This window comes from Gorilla gorilla, chromosome 15, assembly GCF_029281585.2.
Source record: "Gorilla gorilla gorilla isolate KB3781 chromosome 15, NHGRI_mGorGor1-v2.1_pri, whole genome shotgun sequence".
NCBI lineage: Eukaryota > Metazoa > Chordata > Mammalia > Primates > Hominidae > Gorilla > Gorilla gorilla.
Window position 1 is genome coordinate 121,195,634 of NC_073239.2, and position 23,869 is coordinate 121,219,502.

Genomic DNA, 23,869 nt, shown 5'->3' on the forward strand with positions numbered 1-23,869 from the left:
CTCGTATGACTTTGTGGCCCATCCCCAAGTGCCAGCTCCTTGGATACAGCCTCCTGTGTCAGGGTCAGTGCGGGGTCATGGCACAGGGCTGCCCTGAAGGGTGCAGAGGAGACCAAAGCCACAAGCTGGGTCTCTTGAGGGCAGCTGCCTCTCGGACCCTTCAAAATGGGTTGGGCCCTGACCCTGGCCTCGGACCAACCCTGCCCCTCCCTGCCGAGGTATAGATGGAGCTGTCAGGGACTTGGAGGCCAGCGTCTTCTCCCCCACTCCCCGCTGTTGGAGGCCCCCAACAGACTCCCTCAGTTTTCTTGCTAAGGCCTCTGCCACGCGGGGTGGTGGCTGTGTACCCTACGGCACGTGCCCTGTACAAGCCCCTCTGGGCCCCTGCTGTGGCCTTCACCGTTGGCCAAGTTCCTGCTCTGGGTCACTCTGCTGATGGCTGAGGGGGCAGGGTGTGAAGGCGTGGTCCACTCCCAGACCCCTACTCTCCCCAAAGCCCCTCCCCGACCCTGCCCTCCCGCCTCTGCAGGCAGCCTGCCGCCCCCGCCCCCACCCCAGCTGCCTCCTCCTTTCTCTGACAACCTCCTGCCTGGGGTGTCCTGGAACTGCAGCCAGGGGGACCAGGTGACCTTGGACACGGCGTAGCTGCCTGGGCCACCCCCTTTCCTTGGTAACTTGCGGAGACTCCGGAGGAAGCATGAGCAGCTGAGTGCTGGGGGAGGGGCTTTCCTCTTCCTGTCTGTCATGTCCAGCCTGTGAAGAGCACGCTGGCTGAGCTGACGAGAGGGGTGGGGGCGTCCCGGGGCTGCTTCTGCTCTGATGAAGGCACCCACTGTCACTGTCCCGGCCCTCGCTGAGTGTCCCCGGACCCGTGGGCCCGCGTCTATGCCAGGCCTTGGGGAGTCCTCCAGCCTCGGAGCCTCTTCCCGTTCTCAGACCTCAGTGCGAGGAGGAAATCGGGTGAGTTGAGGTTAATGTTTCCATTAAATCTGGATGGATTTTCCCTGCGTGGAAGGAGCTGTTACGCGCCAGGGCTCTGAGCAGCATGGACGGGGCCCCAGTGCAGCCACGCTCCCGAACGAATGCCCTCCTGGGACGGCCCGGCTGCCTGCCCGCCCCCTGTGCCTCCGCCTGCCCGCCCCCTGTGCCTCTGCCGCCAGGCCTCGCCCTCCCTCCTCTCCTCTCTTGTGAATAAAGGGCCTCAACCCCACCCACCCTGTGTGCTGAGGGTCCCACTATACTTAAACTGTAGTTAAAGCAAAAACAAACAAACAAAAACAAAAAAAACATGCAAAACCCCTGTGGCAACAGCTTGTCCCGTGCATATCATCTCCACTAATCCATGTCTCCTGCTCGGGGTCCTGCGGTTTCCAGGCCTGTATCTGCGGGTACTTATTTTCCATTTCCTCCCGAGAGTTTAGCCTGCTAATGAGATTTTGGTGTCTGGTATCTTGGCAAATGTCTCCAAAGAGATTTATGGGGCTTTCCTCTCCTGGCCCCTCACTTGTCCTTGGCAGGAAGCTCAAGGGGTTCGATGTAATCTGCTCCAGGGCCCTGGGGAGGGGGCAGAATGTGCTGGAAGGCAGATCTGGGTGGGGTCTGCGGCCAGAAGCTGGATGTCTGCTGTGGAGGAGCCAGGCTGGTGGCGTGTAGTCTGTGGTGGCCCTGGGATAACCAGAGAGGGGTGTGGGTGGGGGTCCCCTAGACCACCGGCTACCTCAGAGCCAGTCTACAGACTTGGTGTCTCCGCCAGCGCCAGTGATCTGAGCCGAGCGCCCCCTGCTGGTGTTTGGGCTTCCCAGTCCCACTTCACAGTGGGGGCTCCTGGCTCAGACCCACCCATCCATGCCACAGCACTCAGCCTCTGCTCAGGGGCTGGATCCGGCCAGGACCTTGGGTGCTCGGGGGCCCCATGCTCTCCAGGGACAGGGACCTTCGGCTCCACCTGCTGCCTCAGGTGGTCTCATCCATGTGGCTTCAGCCCATTTTCCAGGCAGGGGACAGAGCAGCAGTGACCACAGGGCTGTACAGACACCTGGGGCAGAAGGAGCTGTGGGCCCCTGCCTCGTCCAGAGGTTTCCAGGCCGCAAGCCTGTCCCTGGCTGCTGAACGCCGGCTGGGCTCGGCCTGGGTGGAGGAGAGGCCACGAGGCTTGGGTCAGGGAGGGCCTGACCTTGCTGTGACCTTGGGCACATCTCCCTACTCTCAACAGAGTGGGGCTAAGAGCAGTGCTGTCCTTGGTGGGATGGAGGGAAGATGCCTCCCAGGGGGGCGTTGCCGACCCATGGTGGGTAGAAGCCCACCATCACCCCAGCTGCATTTCCTCCTGGGATCTGGGGGCTGCTCGGAGTGAAGGCGGGTGTGACTCCCGGGGGCTGCTCAGAGTGAAGGTGGGTGTGGCTCCCAGGGGCTGCTCAGAGTGAAGGCGCGTGTGGCTCCCGGGGGCTGCTGGGAGTGAAGGTGGGTGTGACTCCTGGGGCTGCTGGGAGTGAAGGTGGGTGTGACTCCCAGGGGCTGCTCAGAGTGAAGGCGGGTGTGGCTCCCAGGGGCTGCTGGGAGTGAAGGTGGGTGTGACTCCCAGGGGCTGCTTAGAGTGAAGGCAGGTGTGGCCCCCCCGGGGCTGCTCAGAGTGAAGGTGGGTGTGGCCCCTGGGGGCTGCTCAGAATGAAGGTGGGTGTGACTCCCAGGGGCTGCTCAGAATGAAGGTGGGTGTGACTCCCGGGGGCTGCTCAGAGTGAAGGTGGGTGTGACTCCCAGGGGCTGCTGGGAGTGAAGGTGGGTGTGACTCCCGGGGGCTGCTCTGAGTTAAGGTGGGTGTGGCCCCCGCGGGCTGCTCAGAGTGAAGGCGGGTGTGACTCCCGGGGGCTGCTCAGAGTGAAGGTGGGTGTGGCTCCCAGGGGCTGCTGGGAGTGAAGGTGGGTGTGGCTCCCAGGGGCTGCTGGGAGTGAAGGCGGGTGTGACTCCCCGGGGGCTGCTCTGAGTGAAGGTAGGTGTGACTCCCCGGGGGCTGCTCTGAGTGAAGGTAGGTGTGACTCCCCAGGGGCTGCTCGGAGTGAAGGTGGGTGTGACTCCCCGGGGGCTGCTCTGAGTGAAGGTAGGTGTGACTCCCCAGGGGCTGCTCGGAGTGAAGGCGGGTGTGGCTCCCAGGGGCTGCTCTGAGTGAAGTCAGGTGTGGCTCCTGGGGGCTGCTCAGAGTGAAGTCAGGTGTGGCTCCCAGGGGCTGCTGGGAGTGAAGGTGGGTGTGACTCCCAGGGGCTGCTGGGAGTGAAGGTGGGTGTGACTCCCAGGGGCTGCTGGGAGTGAAGGTGGGTGTGACTCCCCAGGGGCTGCTTGGAGTGAAGGCGGGTGTGGCTCCCAGGGGCTGCTGGGAGTGAAGGTGGGTGTGGCTCCCAGGGGCTGCTGGGAGTGAAGGTGGGTGTGACTCCTGGGGGCTGCTCTGAGTGAAGTCGGGTGTGGCTCCCAGGGGCTGCTCAGAGTGAAGGTGGGTGTGGCTCCCAGGGGCTGCTGGGAGTGAAGGTGGGTGTGACTCCTGGGGGTGCTCTGAGTGAAGGCGGGTGTGACCCCCGGGGGTGCTCTGAGTGAAGGCGGGTGTGACCCCCGGGGGCTGCTCAGAGTGAAGGCGGGTGTGACCCCCGGGGGCTGCTCAGAGTGAAGGCGGGTGTGGCTCCCAGGGGCTGCTCAGAGTGAAGGCAGCTGTGGCTCCCAGGGGCTGCTTAGAGTGAAGGCAGGTGTGGCTCCCGCGGGCTGCTCAGAGTGAAGGTGGGTGTGGCCCCCGGGGGCTGCTCAGAGTGAAGGTGGGTGTGACCCCCGGGGGCTGCTCAGAGTGAAGGCAGGTGTGGCTCCCAGGGGCTGCTTAGAGTGAAGGTGGGTGTGACTCCCGGGGGCTGCTCAGAGTGAAGGCAGCTGTGGCTCCCAGGGGCTGCTCTGAGTTAAGGTGGGTGTGGCTCCCGAGGGCTGCTCAGAGTGAAGGCAGGTGTGGCTCCCAGGGGCTGCTTAGAGTGAAGGCAGCTGTGGCTCCCAGGGGCTGCTCTGAGTTAAGGTGGGTGTGGCTCCCCGGGGCTGCTCAGAGTGAAGGTGGGTGTGACTTGCTTCAGATCTCATTGACATGGATCTTGGGCAAGCGGTTTTCATTCTCTGGAGCCAGTTTTCTTACCTGGGAATTGGGTTAAATCCCGGTGGCCTTGGGCTGTGGTAGAAGTTAGACAGGACAGCCACATGCCACACACCTGATAGATGTGTCACTGATGGTCACTGGTGGGTTATGTGGGGCTACTCCTCTGCCTCTGACTCTAGGATTCTGTTAGTTGTTTACCAAAGTAGCATGTCCACCAGGGTGCTTCCGGGTATACGGCTTGCTTCCAACTCTCTCACTGATATTTTAGGTCCGCTAACACTTGGAGAACTCTTTTGGTGTGAATTATTCTCAGCAGCTGCAGGGCACCCTGGTTCACTTTCCCATTTCTCAAGCTCCAACGGTGCCCGACACTGTTTCCTGGGGAGGAAGCTGATGTGCCTTTAGGTGGACGCCTGTGTGAGGCCAGCCCGGGCCAAGCTGGAGCTACCAGCCTTCTGCGGGCACTCATGCCTGGCCTGCCTCAGCAAACACACGATAAATCCCTTTCCCCAGGCCGCCTGCTCCCACTTCCCAGATAGCCGGGCTCTTACTCACATTTATGTTTCATTTTGTCTGGCTAATATTGTCTTAGATAAATTAGGGAGAGCAGATTAGTGTTTGATTTAGTGGTAGGAACTCTGATGAGCCTAATGTTTCGTTCTAGTGGTGCCGGGGATGGGATGAGGGTCCCTGGTTCCTCATAGCCCTTGTGGTGGTGGCTCCTGAACCAGGAGGCGTCATTTGCATGGGCCCAGGCTCTCAGTGCAGACCCAGCAGGTCTCCCTGGCCGCTGGGACAGTGGTCAGATGAGATGGCCCCTGTGGGGCCTGGGGGCACAGAGGTGCCACAGTGAGCCAGCCTGGCCCCTTGCTAGCAATAGGCTTGTGCTAGAAGAAAGACAGAACTGACCTGCAGGTGTCAGCAGCTGAGCCTCCTTGTCCTCCCTCCTCTGCACGCTTTCCTGTGCCTGTGTTATTAAGGGGGCCAGGCCAGGAAGTGCTAAATTAGTTATGAGATGCAGGGCTCCAGGGATTCAATGGGGTTGTGTCCTCGCTTCCTGTGCATTTCCTGTGTGCTGGGCATGGCCCAGACTCACAGACAGAGGCCTGCCCTGGAGACTCCCAGGCTGCAGTGGCCTGAGAAGGATCCCAGGGGTCTTATGCATGTGCAACTTTGGGGGGTCTTCTTTAAGAAAGAAAATTTAAAAATAGAAATATCTAATTGGTTCTAGGCCTTGCAAGAACCCATGTCAGTGGGGGCTTTGCAGCTGAGCTTTCGTTAGGGGCTGAATGAATTGGCCCATGTAGGGCCGTCAGCCTGATGAGACCATCACTGTCTCCAGGGATGGGGACTCGCAGGTTAACAGTGACAGAAACTCTCACAGTAGCTGGGGCTGAAGGATTTGCTGGATGAGACCTGGGCATCCTGTGGAATCTAAGGATGGTTGGATCCCCAGGATGGGAGGCAGCTGGGATTTAGGGGCCACCAGGGCCAAGGCCCAGAGGTCTCCTTCCCAGGTCAGGCCTCAGCTCTCTAACTGGTTTGTTCCACGTGTGGCAAATGTGTGGCTGGAGGCTCCCCAATTTTGCACCTTACACCTCTGTCCACCAGAGATAAAGTGACTTTTGTTTCCTAGTTCAAGTTCCAGTAACCCTGGAAAAGTGCTCTGATTGGCCCAGCCTGAATCAGGTGGCTCCCTTAGGATCACTCAGCTGGGGCCAGGGCAGTGGGGTCACAGTGCACTAACCTAGCAGGTTTGCAATAGCTGTGGGGTGGAGAACAGGAAGTAGTTCCTGGAAAGGGGTAAGTCATACTGATCTCCTTTCTGACTATGCCAAGGCTACTGTGGGGGCTCAGAGGAAGGTGTGACTTAACTCTGCTTTGAGAACAATGGACAGTTTCGTAGAGGTTGGGCCATTTGGGCTGAGTCTTGCAGTATCAATAGGAATTCACTAGGCAGAGCTGGAGACTAAGGTGACTCTAGGGGGAGGCATGGAGAGGTAGAATTGCTTGGGAAGAATAACTTGTTCAAGGTGATTGGAGCGTAGACTTTGGTGGTGGCAGGAGGGTGGAGTGAATGGGCAGGAAGCTGGGTGCCAGGTGGAAAGGCCTTGGACTTTACTCTAGAAATACTAGGAAGCCACCAGAGGGCTTGAGCAGAGGTGACGTGACCAGATCCTTCCTGTGTTCCTGTGAGGATGGGTAGACAGGGCCCCCTGGGAGCTCACAGAGGTGGAGTACCTTGCCCAAGGTGGCAAGAGGGGACGCCCGCAGCCTGGGTCCCAGTGCAGCCCTTGTTCCCATGGGTCCAGATTCCTGAGCCTCACCCACCCCTCCCTCACCACTGCCACCTGGCCAGTAGCCACAGGTGGCTTCCAGAGCACTCTCTTACCGTCCCCCGGGGTTTTCTGGGTACTGACCTTCTCTCTCTCACTTGGGATACCTACCCCTATCAGGGAAATCAGGGGAGGCACTACTGTCTCCTTTACAGAGGAGTAAACTGAGGCTGGGTTAACATTACTTGCTCAAGTCACTCAGCTAAGACGGGCAGTGCTGGGATTTGAACCCAGCTCTGCCTGGTTTCTGAGCCTGAGCTGGCTTCAGTGCCCGGCCCCCAGATCTGCACACCAGGCTGCCCCAACTGCCTGGTGAGTGGCCAGGCCAGAGGGAAGCAGGGAGCAGGGTGGGCCCAAGGCGAGGCTCAGCGAGAAGGCAGGAGCAGTAGCCGTGGGGCAGCACTTGGGGTATGTGGGCCATGGGGAAATGGGCACCAGGGGTGGAGCCCCTTTGGGGGGCTGTGGAGGGGGAGCAGCGGGGAGTGCAAGGAGATGTGACACAAGCCCCTTCTGAGGGAGGACTTGGTGTCCGGTTGCTCTTGAGTGGTGCCTACCTCAAGGCCCGGGCTGTGTCCTGCCCTCCTGCTGCCCCGGCCACCTCTGACAGACCCTGCTAACTGTGGTCAGCCTGGCAGGGCTGGCATGGCAGAGCAGGCCTGTGGTGCCACCCTGACCTGGCCACTGTGGTCCTTATCCTGGGTCAGGAGCCGTTCCCGCCCCAGGCCCACGCTTTCCATCTGCCGGACACCCTGCCCAGGAGGGGCGCATGTAATGCTAGCCTTGTTGTGCATGGCGGCTCCTGGCTGAGGCCTTGACTGGACTTGCATCTACATTTAGACTGAAATGCACCGAGAGGCTGGGCCTGCTGTGTCCCAGGGGCTGCGGACGGGGTGTCCATCCTGCCTGGGTAGGATGCATCTGCAGGGTGCCTCCCACCACACGCTAAAGTGGGGTCATCACCCCTGGGTGGCCTGGGTCACCAAGATGCTACCCCACCGAGCCTGATGGGATGCCTGAGCTCCAAGCCTGCCCCCTCACAGGGGAGATGATGGCCCCACGAAGGCCCCCCCGGGTGCTTGTGGTGGCCGCTCACTCAGTCTCTCTCTCTCCAAAGCGGCCTGCCGGTCCGCGAAGTCACTTAGCTGGGATCTAATCGGGTTTCACAGGGGCATAAATTACTCGGCTAGAGGTTGTTCCTGGGGTGTTTCCACCCCCGGCCTGTTATTTACACACCGTGCGGTAATGTAGTCACGGCCTTGGGTGCGCAGTATTTATGGTGTTTGATCGGCTTCCAGCCCAGGCCGCCGGTCCAGGAACATTTGTTGAGATGTTGTGCAGAGCCGCTGGGGACCTCTTCCACAGGCGGGCATCAATCTACCTGGAGCTCCCGCGGCAGCCCTGCAGAGCCTCAAAAGGGCAGGGTGGGCCTGTGGTGCCACCCTGAGCTGGTCACTGTCTGCAGATGGCAGCTCTAGGAGTGATGGCTGAGGACGAACAAGGGTGCGAACTGTCACTGACATTTCCATGGGGCGTGGACGTGACACATGCCGAATGCCATACCTGGCTGTTGACAGTTGCACCGTTAAAGGCAGCAGCGCTAACTGCCGTTCACGGAGCACCCACTGTCTGCTAGGCTCAGTGGAAGATCCTTTGTTTTATTCTCTCCGTGAGTGCATGTCGCAGCCCTGCAAGGTAGGTGTCCCTGATGGGAAACTGAGGCTCAGTCACTGCAGGTGACTTCCCAAAGGAACACAGCCTGGGAGCTCCATGTGGCAACTTCCTCTGGCTCTTACAAGGGGAAGGATGAGCTCCCGCTGGTTGCTGGGGTCCCGCCCCTTTGCCTTCATGTCTGTGATGGTGGAAATGCTTCATAAGGAGTGTAAAGTGGTTTTTGTTCCTGACCCAGAGAGATCTGATCATGGTAATTCTGTATCTGCTTGCCTCCATTTATCCCCCAAGTCCGGCTGGTGACAGGGAAGCAGATGATCAGTGCCAGGCCTGATAAATTGGACCCAGGGCTGAGGCGGGAGAGAAACCCTGTTTTATTGTTGAAGACAAAGCCGTTGGGCAGGAGGCATATGTTGTGTTGGAGCCCTCGCTGCGACGGAGGCCCTGGGCCTCAGAGCAATCAGGGCTTTCACGAGCACCCCCAACCCACTACCTACGTGGGAGGCAAGGACCCCCATTAGTCCGGCTGGCTGTGGGGGAGGGGCTGACAGAATGTCAGTGGGGTGGAGGGGAGAGGAGGTGATCAATGAGGACTTATTGACTTGCATCTTTCCCCATGACTTGATTAAGACCACTTTGGAGACGAGGCCTGAGGAGGGGGCTGGGGCCAGAGCCCCGGGCCAGTGTGGCTTAGGGGATCTTTTATGTTTGGAGGGCAGGAAGGGAATGGAGAGCCGCCGGCTTTGTCAGATGTCTGAAGAGTATTGATCCATATTAGAAATGATAATGAGCCAATTCTGCTGGGCTGGGAGGCCTTAACCATTTCATTGCTTACAAGACTGTCCTGGTGGGGATGTTGGAGGAGGCTCAGCCTCTAGCTGCTCCTCACCATGTTTCTCCTCGCTCAGGTCTGCAGCTTCCCAGGCCACGACCTGAGTCCACTGATGGTCCTGGAGGTCTGGCCAGAGGGGCAAGGGCAGCAAAGGAGAGGAGCACAGGACTGGTAGCTGGAGCCTGGTTCTGGGATTGGCTAGACCCTGCGGGGTTTGCCAAGCACCTGGTGGGTGCCTGACATTCTGTGCATCTCCTCGGGCACCTCTAAGGTGGTCAGGATGACTCTTACTGCTATAATGACAGATGAGATGAAGGCATGGAGGCTCATAGTTGCCAAGAGGCCAGGCCTCTGCCTGCCCCTCCAGCACTCTGGGACGTGATGCTGCCCCTCAGACCTGCCACTTGCTGATGGAGCTTTGACTTTTGTTGAGTCATTTACCCCTCTGGGACCCACTTTCCTCATCTGTAAAATGACAACCATAACAGGCTTGCTGAGATAATTCAGAGAACAATGACAAGGGCTTATACAGTCCAGCCCTGCACCAGCACTTGGTGGTAGGGCCTGGCCTGAGCCTAAAGCTTGACTCTAGCTCTGTGTCCACTTTAGTGAACATTTAAAGTTGAGGAGTCTGAGTTTGCTCCTCCATGGAGGGAGGACATGCCATTCACCTTTCTAAATGGTTGTGAGAATCAAATGAGTCTATGCATGGGGAGTACCTAACATGTAGTTGGTGGTTAACAGAAGATGGCTGTCATCATTGTCATTGTCACCATCACCATAATCATCATTATCACCATCACAACACCCTCACCACCATCATCATTACCATCATCATCATCACTATCACATCATCACCATCATTACCATCATCATTACCATCATCACTATTACACACCATCATCAGCATCATCCCCACTGTCATCATCACCATCACCACCATCATCATCATCACCACCATCACCATCAACATCAACATCATCACCATCAACATCAACATCACCATCATCACCATCACCATCACCAACATTACCATCACCACCACCATCATCACCACCATCACCATTACACTCCATCATCACCACCATCATCATCACCATCATCACCATCACCATCATCATCACCATCATCATCATCATCAATATTATCACCATCACATCGCTCTCACCACCATCACCATCATCATCACTATTGCATCATCATCGTCACCACCATCATTACCATTAAACACCATCATCAGCATATCACCACCATCATTACCATCATCTTCATCACCATTATCATCACCATCACATCATCATCATTATAGCTATACCATCACTGTCATCAGCATTACTATCACATCATCATCACCATCATCGCCATCATCATCACCATCATCATTGCCATCATTATCATCACCATCATCACCATCACTATCATATCACCATCATCATTATAATCACTATCACTGTCATCATCATCATTATCACCATCACATCACTACCATCACATCACCATCATCACCATCATCATCATCATCATGGTCATTGTCATCATTATTATCATCCCTGTCATTGTCATCATCTCTTCATTATCATCAACTTGGCAGAGATTGTGGTTTTGTTCCCATCCAAGAGAGATCTGAAGATGCTAATTCCATCCTTGCCTCTATGTATCCCCCAAGTCCGGCCTGCAAGGGAGGCTGCTAATCTGGCTGCTGAGTATGCCAGATCCATGGGATCCATGGATCAAGTGGCTCAACCCCCTGGGATCCATGCACTGGCATTTATCTGTGGAGTCCAGTGGTAGGTCTTCCCACTACCAGGACACCAAGCTGGGTAGGCAGGCAGCATGGGGAAAGCTTGAGGGTCAAGGCTGTGAAGCTGTGGTGACTGATGTGGGGTCTGCTGATGGGGAGGGGGTGCCTGTGCAGGTGGTATGGGGCTTACTCTGCTGCTGCTCCCCAGGAGTAGGAGGAGGGGCTCCAGCTTAGGATGACATATTTGACTGCTTTCTACACAAAGAAGATGCCTTTGTTCAAGCTCCGGCTGGTGCTGGAGAGAGCATCATCCTGACCTGGGCACAGCTAGGGAATATCTCTTCTGGGGTATCATCTTATGAACCATTAGAGGCTTTGGCTTGGGCAGGACTGGGTTTTAGTTCCATCCTGACCCTGACTTGCTGATATGGTTTGGCTGTGTCCCCACCCAAGTCTCATCTTGAATTGTAGTTCCCATAATCCCCACACGGGAGGTAATTGAATCATAGGGGTGATGATTTTATAAGGGTCTTCCCCCCTTTTCTTGGCTCTCATTGTCTCTCCTGCTGCCCTATGAAGAGGTGCCTTTTGCCATAATTATAAGTTTCCTGAGGGCTCCCCAGCCCTGCAGAACTGTGAGTCCATTAAACCTCTTTCTTTTATAAGTTACCCCGTCTTGGGCAGTTCTTTATAGCAGTATGAGAATGGACTAATACAATAAATTTGTACTGAGAGTGGGGTGCTGCTATAAAGATATCCAAAAATGTGGTAACAGGCAGAACTGGGTAACAGGCAGAGGTTGGAACAGTTTGGAGGTCTCAGAAGAAGACAGGAAGATGTGGGAAAGTTTAGAACTTCCCAGAGACTTGTTGAATGGCTTTGACCAAGTTGCTAATAGTGATATGGACAATAAAGTCCAGATGATGGTCTCAGATGGAGACGAGAAACTTGTTGGTAACTGGAGTAAAGGTCACTCTTGCTATGTTTTAGCAAAGAAACTGGAAGCTTTTTGCTCCTGCCCTAGAGATCTGTGGAACTTTGAACTTGAGAGAGATGATTTAGGGTATCTGACAGAAGAAATTTATAAGCAACAAAGCATTCGAGAGGTGACAGAGCATAAAAGTTTGGAAAATTTGCAGCCTGATGATGCAGCAGAAAAGAAAAACCCATTTGCTGGGGAGAAATTCAAGCTGCAGAAATTTACATAAGTAATGAGGAGCCAAATGTTAATCACAAAGACAATGGGGAAAATGTCTCCAGGTCATGTCAGAAGTCTTCACAGCAGCCCCTCCCATCACAGGCCTGGAGGCTTTGGAGGAAAAAATGGTCTTTTTGGCCAGGTGCAGGGCCTTGCTGCTTCATGTAGTTTTGGGACTTGATGCCCTGCATTCCAGCCATGGCTAAAAGGGGACAACATACAGCTCAGGCTATTGCTTCAGAGGGTGCAAGCTCCAAGCCTTGGCAGCTTCCGTGTGGTGTTGAGCCTGCAGGTGCACAAAAGTCAGTAATTGAGGTTTGGGAACCTCTGCCTAGATTTCAGAGGATGTATGGAATTGCCTGAATGTCCAGACATAAGTCTGTTGCAGAGGTGGAGCCCTTGCAGAGAACCTCTGCTAGGGCAGTGTGGAAGGGAAATGTGGGGTTGGAGCCCTCACACAGAGTCCCCACTGGGGCACTGCCCTGTGGAGCTGTGAGAAGAGGACCACTGTCCTCCAGACCCCAGAATGGTAGATCCACCAACAGGTCAGCTTGCACTGTGCCTGGAAAAGCTGCACAGCCCATGAAAGCAGCCAGTATGGGGGCTGTACCCTGCAAAGCAGCAGAGGTGGAGCTGCTCAAGGCTGTAGGAGCCCACTTCTTGCATCAGCGTGACCTGGATGTGAGACATAGAGTCAAAGGAGACTGTTTTGGAACTTTAAGATTTAATGACTGCCCTATTGGATTTCAGACTTCATGGGGCCTGTAGTCCCTTCCTTTTGGCCAATTTCTCCCATTTGGAATGGGTGTATTTACCCAGTGCCTGTAGCCCCATTGTATTTAGGAAGTAACTAACTTGCTTTTCATTTTATAGGCTAACAGGTAGAAGGGACTTGCCTTGTCTCAGATGAGACTTTGGACTTGGACTTTTGGGTTAATGCTGGAATGAGCTACTTTGGGGGACTGTTGAGAAGGCATGATTGCTTTTTAAATGTGAGGACATGAGTTTTGGAAGGGGCCAGGGCAGAATGATATGGTTTGCCTGTGTCCCCACCCAAATCTCACCTTGAATTATATTTCCCATAATCCCCACATGTTGTGAGAAGGACCTGGTGGGAGGTAATTGAATCATGGGGGTGATGGTTTTATAAGGGGATTTTCCCCCCTTTGCTCAGCATTCATTCTCTCTCCTTCCACCCTGTGAAAAGGTGCCTTCCACCATGATTGTAAATTTCCTGAGGCCTCCCCAGCCCTGTGGAACTGCGAGTCAATTAAACCTCTATAAATTAACCAGTCTCGGGTATTTCTTAATAGCAACATGAGAGTGGACTAATACACTTGCCCTCACTCCACATCTTGCCATTCGGCAAGTCCCTAGGATGTCGACACAGCACCGCGCCTTCTCTGTTGCAGGGCCTGCCCTTCCTTCCTTCCTTCCTTCCTTCCTTCCTTCCTTCCTTCCTTCCTTCCTTCCTTCTTTCCTCTTTCTGTGTTAGGTTTGCAGCTCCTGTTAGCTCTTAAGTGGAGACATTGAATGGAAGGTGGATTTCTCAAGTCTGAAGCTCAGGGAGAGGCCCTTGCTAGAGGTGTGTACTTTTAGAGTCCTCAGTATGCAGCTGAAGTTTGAGCCGCAGTCTTGGTGAGACCTCAAGGGAGGATGTGGACAGACAGGCGAGGAAGCCAAGTCTAGGAGCTGGAAGGAGATGAGAGGGCAACAGAAGGCCTCAGAAAGAGTGGCTGCTGAGGTGGGGGTGAGCCAGGTGAGTGTGGGGGACACCTGCAGGAGGTGGCACTGCAAGGAGAAGAGGCCACCCACATCACAGGCTACCCATGTCACAGGCTGTGAGAGATCAGGAGGGTGGGGCCTAAGACTGCTGGCTGGCTTGGTGGCCCTCATTGATGTGAGCCACTGGGATCTTGGTGACCAGTGGGGTGGGGCAGGGAGGAAACAGGCTGGTGACAGTGGCTGAAGGACATGGGAGGAGTAGCTGGGACTGCGATGATGGACCATTCTTTCCAGAAGAAGAGCAAAGAAATGCGGGTAGTAGCTGAAGAGAGATGTGGGTGAGGAAGAATAGCATAAAGAAACAACTGGACATCAATAGTGGGAACAAGTAGAGGGGGAGAAACTGAAGTGCAGGAGAGGGAGGCTAATTGCTGGAGCAATAAGTGGGTTTTCCCTTCTCTCGTTTCTTCTCAAAATGTTCTTTTCACTCTTGGTTTTCAGTCTTTTGACTATAATGAGCTCAGTTGTGTGTGTGTGTGTGTGTGTGTGTGTGTGTGTTTATTCATTCTTTTTGGGGTTTGCTGATATTCTAGGATCTGTAACTGACATTTTCTTCAATACTTTGAAAAATACTTGGCCATCATATCTCTGAATATTTTTTTCTGCTCTTTTACATTCTCTTTTCTTTTTTGATCCCAGTAACACATATCCCAGGCCATCTGAGACCATTGAGGCACTGTTCTGAAGTGTAGGTTTTGTAATTATTCAGATACAACAAGGGCAATAGACCAGGGTATGACCGCCATTGAAATGGTTTGTTACTCACAGCTCCCAAGAGGAGGGGTCATGCCACACCATGCAGGGCCACACAGGGCAGCACCAGGGGTGGCCAAGGGGGAAGAAGGAGTGACGGAAAAGCACGGGAAGGTCCGGCCAGGCAAGCAGGCTGACGATTGGCTCGTTTCAGTCATTTTGGTGGGCTCTGGGGTACAGGTGCTGTCTCTAGTGGTCTGGTACCTGTCCTGGGGTAATCAGGGTGGGACTTGTGGCCACCCTGATGAGTGTGAAAGCCCATAGAGGAGGTGGCATGGGTGCAGGTTCTGGATTAGCTGGTTTGCATATGGAAGGTGTGCCCCAGTGTTTACACTCTCTAGGAACTGACTAGGCCTGGGAGGTGGCAGAGAGCAGTTTCTCCAGGGTCAGCAGGGTCCTGGGTGTCAAAAAGATATGTTTAACACACTTATTTTTCATGTTCTAGAAATCTTCAATCTCTTTGTTCTTCAGATGACATAGAAATTTCTGTCTTTAAGCTTGCTGACTCTCCTATCTCCAATCTGTTGTTAAACCTATCCAGTGTTTAAAAAAAAATTCAGCTATTATATTTTTCAGCTCTGGAATTACCCTTTAAACCTGGGACATATTTATAATTGCTGACATAAAGCAATTTTTCTGTTTCTTTGTTTGGCTAGTCATTTTTTATTGTAAATTAGACATTGTAAATGGTACCTTGTGGAAACTCTGGATTCTGTTATCTTCCTCTGAGAAGTGCTGATTTTTGTCCCAGTAGCCTGTGCAGATCTCGATTTTATGCTTCATTGAAACAGGTCCTGGAGGCCCATGGTGTTTCCCCAGCCTCTACCTTGGTGACGCAAAGTCCCCACACTCTGTCTCCCCTGTGGACCTGGGGGCTCGGTGTTGGCGTTTTGAGGATGCGTCTGGAGCAGGGCTCTGAGCATGGTTGTGTCTCAGCTGCCTGCTCCACCTGCCAAGCTCGCCTCCTGACTTGGGTTGGTCCTGAGCCCCACCGCCTTCCAGTGCTGCTAACTGCTAAGCTCTCCGTCCTGCCTTTGCCCTGGAGAAGGGCACTTGGTCCTGCCCTCTGAATGCAAGGCCCCACCAGGGACTGTGAACCCTACACTCCCCTCCGGACCCTCTCTCTGGAATCCTGCCTCCCACATTCCTGTCCCCTCAGTGCCTGAGCTCTGATTTCTGCCTCCTGGGCTCAGCTTGCTGCCACACGCTGCCTAGGCTCCACTCCTGCATGAGTGGTGGGGAAATTGTCCTGGGTGGAGGGCTGGGCCAATGTGGCACTCATCTCACAGGCTTTCCTTTTCTCCAGGATCACAGTCGCATGCTGCCTGCACCAACACCCGAAGATCATCACCTGGTATATTCCCCCAGCGCTGGGGTTGCTTATGGTGGGAGGAAATGCACGGGTGGCAGAGGGCAAGGGCGTGGTCATTCTGATAAACCACGGGTGCCGAGGTGGGCACGGGAGGAAGGGCGGGCAGGAGAGGAAGTGTAAAGTGTCACTGGCTCAATGAGGACACGTGGTCCTGGTCGGGAGGAAGGCTGGGGGCTGGAAGTTGCAGAGGGTGGGAGTGTGGAGCGTGGCAGGGCAGCGGCCGTGGAGCGGATGCTGGAGGTGGGTTTGTGGGTGATGACAGCCCAGGCTGCAGCCTCAGGAGGAGAGGACGGTCACTGGGTCAGGGGGCAGATGGACTGGCCGTCCCGTGATGCTCAGAGGCTGTGAGTACGTTGGCTGGCTGGGGTTGCCATAGCCAGTACCACAGACTGGTGGGGCAAAAGCAGAAATGAACTTTCTCACGATGTTGGAGGCCGGAAGTCTGAGGCCCTGGAATTGCAGGGCTGGTTTCCTCTCTGGCCCCGTCCTGGGCTTGCAGATGCCACCTCCTCCCTGTTCCTCAGGGTGGTGTGCCTATGTCCTAGTCTACTAGCAGGACACCCCTCGGATGCAAACAGGGCCACCCTCATGACCTCCCTTTAATGGATTCAGCTCTTTAAAGAGCCTATCCCCAAATACAGTCCCATTCTGAGGTCCTGGAGTTTAGGGCTCTGATATCTGAATTTTGGGAGGTGGATACCATCCTGTCCCTCCCAGCGAGTGGCCCAAAGCTGAAGCCATTGATGAGTGACTGACAAGCAGCAGCCATGGTGGAGGGACCAATCCTGAGCTGGAGCTGGGGCTGTGGGGGCCTGAAGGACAGTAGGGGTTCTGGGGAGAGCCAGATGTCAGCTGTAGCGAGAAGAGAAAGACTGCCAGATGCGCGGCTGAGGAGCCAGGCTATGCCTGCCCTCGGGCCCCCGAGAGTGTGGTGGCCCCTGGCCATGCACCGGATGAGCCTCTGATGGATGCTTCATAAGAGAGTGGTGCCCACACTGCAGCCACCTCCGCTGCCAGGGACCCCTCCGGTGAACACGTTGGCTCCTCCTCTGGGAAGGGGCAAGTTTCGTGGCTTGACCAGAGGGCCCTAGGTGAGCAGTGCCATGTTGTCTTTGGAGGAGTTTTCTCCTTTGGCCTCAGTTCGTCCTCTGTGTCATGGGGGTGATTGTCCCTGAACTTTCTGGCTGCTCAGGGCTGGATTTAGGCTCTGGGGAGGCCATGGGGTGTTTCTTGAAGACTGAAGCCATGCTCGAGGCTATGACTCCTGCGAGACAGGGCCTGAGGGGAAGCCCCGGGGTGAGTGGGTCTATTTGAGGCTGGCTGGGTGTATGGGCCACTGTCTCAATCCCTTTGTCTCGAGCTGGTGATCATGAAGTGACCTCCCATGCCTAACTTATTTTGGATGGGTCTGAAGTCCACAGCACAAGCATCAGGGTGCTGGAGGCACTGCCAGGAGGAGTGGGAGAACAAGGCTGCCCTGGGAGTCCTGGAGAGGGGCCCCAAACATGGGTGGAGGTGACCTCTGGGCTGGCCCTGAAGGCTGCAGGGGTGGGGCTGTAGTTGGCCTATGCCCTGTGGGGGAGGGAGCTGGTGAGTCCTGGGCCAGGGCAGGGCAGGGGGCAGAGCTATGAGAAAGGAAGGCAGAAGGAGTGTGAAGAGAAAGTGAGGGGCTCGGGTGCCAAGGCCTTGGAGGTGGTGGGGCTGGGGGCAGGCGCTGCAGTTCTCAGCATGAGACGGGGGGCAGCAAGGACCCCACCTGCGCTGGCAGGCCCTGCTGCCCCTCTAGCCAGGAGGAGAATGCTTTTTCATAGGGGGAGGAAGGAGAAAAATGACTTCGGGCTCCTGGCAACTTCAGCAATCAGCTCCTTGTCAAGCAAATAAAATGCTTTTGAATGTCCAGATTAATGATTGATCAGCACAACGCGAGCCTGTTGGAAGCTTCCAGTTGGCCCACGTGGGGGTTCCCGCCGCAGGCGCTGGTAAAGTGACACCCCGTTAGTCACTTCTCTGTGTGTGCTCGGGAGAAGCCCACACACACATGCTGGTGCCTGACATGGGGTTATTTCTGTGCTGAGGAGGCAGGAAACGGCAGAGGAGGCAGCTTCCGGGGCAGGGAGCACTGGGGTGGCCTGGCCCAGGAGGGTGCTTGATGGCCGTGGGACAAGGCCCACACCAGGCCCTGGTGACGCTGGGCGAGAGCCCCTGTGTGGGCGAGGAGGCTGGGGCTGGCCAGTCCACTCGCCCAGAAATGCCAGAGGTGCCCAATGCCATGCAGCCTGGGGGATGCTTGGACCCCGAGTGATGACAGTGGCTGGTCATTTGCACCTTGAATTAAGCAGAATAAATCAAATAAGAGAACAAAGCCGATTCTTGTTTTGATGCTTATTTTATTTTTCAATGCAACACCCATACAGAAAAGGACATGCATCATAAACGTACAACAGGATGTGTAACTTCAGAGCCCGCATCTGTGTGACTGCCATCCAGATCACCTGGTAGAGTTCCCCAGCCCCATTCCCTTCCCGCTGCACCCTTCCAGCAAAGCCCCTGCACCTGCGGTCACTCTTGCCTCCTCCTTATATGGGCAACACTTCTGTCCTAGCAACCCTAAACAAGCTGGTGTAGCTTTCCCCATCAGGGTCAGGGTGGGGGTTTATGTAAATAGAGTAAAAGTAGGTGATTGCTTTGTTCCTTGTTTCTTTCACCTGCTGTTTTGTCTGATGTGCAGCCAACCTTGATAACATTGCATCTTCCTGTATAGGGGTGTGAAATAATCTCAGTGTGTTGAGTTCTTGGTTTCTCTAGCTATAGTCCGTTGGCTTCCATGGCTCCACCATGTTCCGTCATGCGAACATACAACAGGCTTCTCATCCATTCTGCTGTTGATGAACGCTTGGGTGGTATCCGAATTGGCTGAGTGGCCCATGCTACTGTGAACACTCTTGCCCATGTGCCCACTTGTCCTAGGGTCCCTCCCCAGGAGCGGAATTGCCAGGTCACGAGATGTGCGCCTCTTCAACCCTTTTAGATAATGCCAATCTGTTTTTGTTTCTAATTAATAGACTATTTTTTTAGTCTGGGCGCGGTGGCTCATGCCTGTAATCTCAGCACTTTGGGACACCAAGCCGGGCAGATCACCTGAGGTCAGAAGTTCAAGACCAGCCTGGCCAACATGGTGAAACCCAATCTCTACTGAAAACAAAACAAAACTTAGCTGGGCATAGTGGCACGTGCCTGTAATCCCAGCTACTCGGGAGGCTGAAGCAGGAGAATAGCTTGAACCTGGGAGGTGGAGCTTGCAGTGAGCCAAGATTGCGCCACTGCACTCCAGCCTGGGTGACAGAGTGAGACTCCATCTCAAAAAAAAAAAAAAAAAAAGAAAGAAAGAAAGAAAAGAAAAGAAAAAAAGACTATTTTTTGAGCAGTTGTAGGTTTACAAAAAAAAAAATTCTTCCTTGAGGGTATCTGGGCAGCTCTAGGCTCTTTATGCTACTATTCACATTATACAGTCAGTTTGTTAAGCTCCCCATAGACACAGAACCAAGTCCTGTTGGGGTTTTGGGTGGAATATTATTGAACCAAAGCAATTCAGGAAGAACTGGCATCTTCACAGGTTGTATCTTCCAATACAGGAGCATGTTTTATCTTGTTATTTGGTGTTCCTTATTTCTGTCAATACAATTTTTAGTCTCAGATAAATTTGTTAGATATATTCCTAGATGCCCAATATTCTTTGATGCTTTTAAATTACATTTTTTTACTTGTTTGTTGATATAGAAATACAATTTGAATTTGTTTTTCCTGTTTTTGTTTGTTTGTTTGGTTGGTTTTGTCTCCTATTGCATTTTGGACACTGTCTTTAGATTGGTTTTCTAGTTTATTCATCTTTCTTTAGCTGTATAAAATCTGCTGTTAAAACTTATGCATTGGCCGGGCACGGTGGCTCACACCTGTAATCGCAGCACTTTGGGAGGCTGAGGCGGGCAGATCATGAGGTCAGGAGATCAAGACCATCCTGGCCAACACAGTGAAACCCCGTCTCTACTGAAAAAAAAAAAAAAAAAAAAACAAAAAATTAGCCGGGCGTGGTGGCGGGCACCTGTAGTCCCAGCTACTCGGGAGGCTGAGGCAGGAGAATGGTGTGAACCCGGGAGGCGGAGCTTGCAGTGAGCCGAGATCGCGCCACTGCCCTCCAGCCTGGGCGACAGAGCCAGACTCTGTCTCAAACAACAACAACAACAAAAAAACTTAGGCATTGAGTTCTAATTTTTGGTTAATTTTCAGTTTTAAATATTTTTATTTGGTTCTTTTCCAAATCTTCTCTGACATGTTTTATAGTTTTCAGTCTCCTGTAGATATGTTTGAATTTTTGAATCTTTTAAACTTAGCAAGCATCGTTATTTGATGTGATCTGATCTTCTGCTTATAATTCCAAAACCTGAAGTCTTTGTGCATCTGTTTCTGTTGTCTTTTGTTTTTGCTGGCTCTTGATTGTGAATTTAATTTCATTTTGTGTGTGGTTATCTTTGTGTGCTAGAGATTGTATTTGAAAAATTGCTTGTAAGAATAATTTGAGCCTTAGGATGATAGTTCCTCTCCTCTCCTCTCCTCTCCTCTCCTGTCCCCTCCTCTCCTCTCCTCTCCCCTCCCCTCCCCTCCCCTCCTCTCCCCTCCCCTCCTCTCCCCTCCCTTCTCTTTTCTTTTCTTGATGAGTTTCACTTTGTTGCCCAGGCTGGAGTATAGTGGTTTGAGCTCAGCTAACTGTAACCTCCACCTCCCGGGTTCAAGCGATTCTCCTGCCTCAGCCTCCTGAGTAGCTGGGATTACAGGCATATGCCACCATACCCAGCTAATTTTTGTATTTTTAGTAGAGGCAGAGTTTCACCGTGTTGGCCAGGCTGATCTCCAACTCCTGACCTCGAGTATACCAAAGTCCTGGGATTACAGGCATGAGCCACAGCACCTGGCCAATAGTACCTTTCTTTAAGGATGGTGTTGGTTTGCTTTTTTCAGGTGCCTAGTGGGGCACTACTTGTCTGGAAGTATTTTACATGAAGTTTAAGCATTGAGATTTCCTGGAGCAGGACCTCTGAAGTCACCATCACAAATGGCAGGCCCACACAAGGACTGATTTACTTCTGACTCACCCATGGCCTTCAGGCTTAGAGTTGGGGCCTTGTCAGATTCCTCTCTCTTACCAACTCTGGGCTTTGACTCTGTTATCCCTAATGCCATGCTGATAAATAATTAATAACTGGCTCTTCATAAAAAAAAACAGTTTTGATCTGTAGCATCTGCCAATTCCCATGGTGTAAACACTCCTGCCATGGCTGACTTCAAGTGACCAACACAACATCACTGAGTGTGGGATTGGAAAAAGATGCCCATGGCTGGCTCTTAAGAGTCCTCTGAGCCTTGCTGGTTCTCCCTCACCTGCCATTGAGGGGGCCGATGGGTGCAACAGTCATTCCTGAGGCTGCAAAGTTCTTTAAAGCAGAAGCAGCTGACTCTTGCTTATGTTTTGCAGTACTTGCTGGGCTCTCAACTCCTCCAAGGTTTTGGCCTGGTAGTGCATTCTTTGCTACCTGATTTGCTCTTTTCTGCTTTAAAGAAGATTGGAAAAAAAAATTTTTTTTGAGACAGGGTCTCACTCTGTCACCTAGGCTGATCGTGGCTCACTGCATCCTCCACCTCTCAGGCTCAAGGCATCCTCCTACCTCAGCCCCCCAAGTAGATAAGACCACAGGTATGTGCCACCACATTAGGCTAGGTTATTATTATTATTTTTTGTATTTTTGGTAGTAGAGACGGGGTTTCACTATATTGTCCAGGCTGGTCCTGAGCTCCTGGCCACGAGTGAGCCACCCACCTTGACCTCCCAAAGTGCTGGGATTATAGGCATGGGCCACCATGCTTGGCCAATTGAAATATTTTAATCCAGCTTTTCTAGTTGTGTTCAGTGGAAGAGTTGGTCCTAGTCACTAATCTGCTACTAATGGACAGAGACATCTCCTATTTTCTGTTGTAAGGACAGGAAAAAGCAGAAAATATAGAAAAGGAAATAAAGAGCAACCATCTCTCAAGAGTACTGCTGCCCAACAAGAACACTGCTGACATTTGGAAACTGTTTTCCGATTTGATTCTTATTGGAAAGCATAACAACCAGCCAGGGCCTGTGCTGCTGGAGCGGGCAGTTATGTGCAGGGAGACAGCTGGTTACGGCTGGCTCCTGGCCTCGACGGAGCTTCTCAGCCTCTTGGAGCCTCTGTCCCCTCAGCTGCTGAAGGAACACATCTCCTGCACTTCTCAAGTTGCTGCCGGAGCGAAGGTGACTCCAGGTTCTGCAGTTTGGGCTCTGTAGCTGCTCAGCAAATGTCAGCAGGTCCAGAAGCAAGCCTCCTCAGCTGCAGAGTGAATGCAAATATCCCCATTGTAAATGGCCATGGGGCCCAGGGCTCTGCAACCTTGGATGCCCAGGATCAGACCAGCTGTCAGCTGCTTTGGAATCTGGGTTTATGGGGGACCCAGGCCTCATAAATGTCAAAGCATGCATTCTCGGCAGTCCAGGAGTCGGAAAACGTGTCTCTGAGGGGAGCATTCCTTCCATGCACACAGCTGCCTGGCTCACGTTTTTATCCTCGAGCCATAATTAGTCCTTTCTCCTGACCCTGAATTCCTGCCCCGGCCAGAAGCATGCTGTGGCCCTGGGGCCCACGGCTCCTGGTGGTCGGTGCCCCTTCTGCTCTCCTGCAGCTGCGGCAGGTGGAAGAGCTGTCGGGGGTGGGAAGGGGGCTTGGAGGGATAAGGATGGGCTGGGGAGGGCTCCCGAGGCAGTGGACATTGTGGGCTCTGGGGACTGCATGGCTGTGGAGGGGGCATGTGCTGCTGGGCTCCCAGCTTCTTGGGGTCCTCTCTGTGCCAAGATAGAGCCTGTTACCCTCCCTGAGCAGCTGTGAGCAGACACCTGTCCCCTGCCCTGCATGGGAGGTGAACGGTCCACTAAGTGGGGAGGTCAGGGTCAGACCCCCGGCCTTCCCATACAGGATGACTGCTCAGGCCCAGGACTGGGTGGTCAACAGAAACCCCATCCCTGCCCATAGAGGGTGCTTCCCAGTTCACAGTGACACAGCCTGGCCTGCTCCTCTTCCAGCCACCCAAGGCAAGACACAGAGCAGGAGGCTGAGGCTGGTGTGAGGGAAAGGGGGATGCAGCAAGGGGATACCTCAACCTTGCCCGAGCTACAGACAGGTGAGGACTTCTCCCTCACCTGGTGTTTTCCACTGCATTCTGAAGAGCAGGTGACACCCACCCCAGGGTGGATCCAGGATGGATCTCTGGGTTTCCTGCCATCTACAATGACCCTCATTTCCCCTGGCTAGCTGCCCCCTAGGATAGAGAATGCATCATGGTCACTGACACTTGGCACCCTTTTCCAGCCTCAATGGCCTGGCAGAGCCAGTGGGGACATAGCAATAATGTGGGTGGCAGTAATAACAGCAGCTGGACCACCTGAGCACCATCCTGACCAGGCATAGCCTGAGCTCTGTGAACAGTGAAGTCCATCTGGTCTCTCAGTGGCCTGAGAGTGGCTCTAACTATTATCCTCATTCTCTGAAGGAGGAAAACAAGGCAAGGGGATTTAAATAATTTTTAAAGGTCAGATACCTTCACAAAGGCTGAAGTGGGAGTCAGATGATAGTGTCTGGGTGGAGACCCCATACTCTTACCCTCAACTCTGAGCCATCTGCTATACAACATCTATTTGCTGAGTGGAAGGTGTGTGGCCTGAACCATGCTCACTTCTGGTCCAGAGCTCTTTCCTCAGGGCCCTGGGACATTCACGTTTAGTGTACAGTGGTATCTGTATGCTGAATTCCTACATTAGGCCAGCCACATAGTCAGCACTGATTACTAAAAGAATAACTGAATAAGGATAAATGCTTGAGGGGATGGATACCCCATTCTCCATGATGCAATTATTTCACATTCCCTGCTTGTATCAAAACATCTCATGTACCCCATAAATATATACACCTACTATGTACTCACAAAAATTAAAAATTAAAAAAG

At 53.6% G+C, this 23,869-nt stretch overlaps 1 long non-coding RNA gene across 1 annotated transcript in view; it reads left to right on the top strand.

The window, feature by feature from the left end:
* Positions 1-725: 725 nt before the first annotated feature.
* The window catches only part of LOC115930609 (uncharacterized), a 63,156-nt gene continuing 40,012 nt past the window's right edge, over positions 726-23,869 (top strand). Inside the window, exon 1 of the long non-coding RNA XR_004067236.3 lies at positions 726-960. This is a non-coding gene — a long non-coding RNA (uncharacterized lncRNA). The remainder of the gene's footprint in view (positions 961-23,869) is intronic.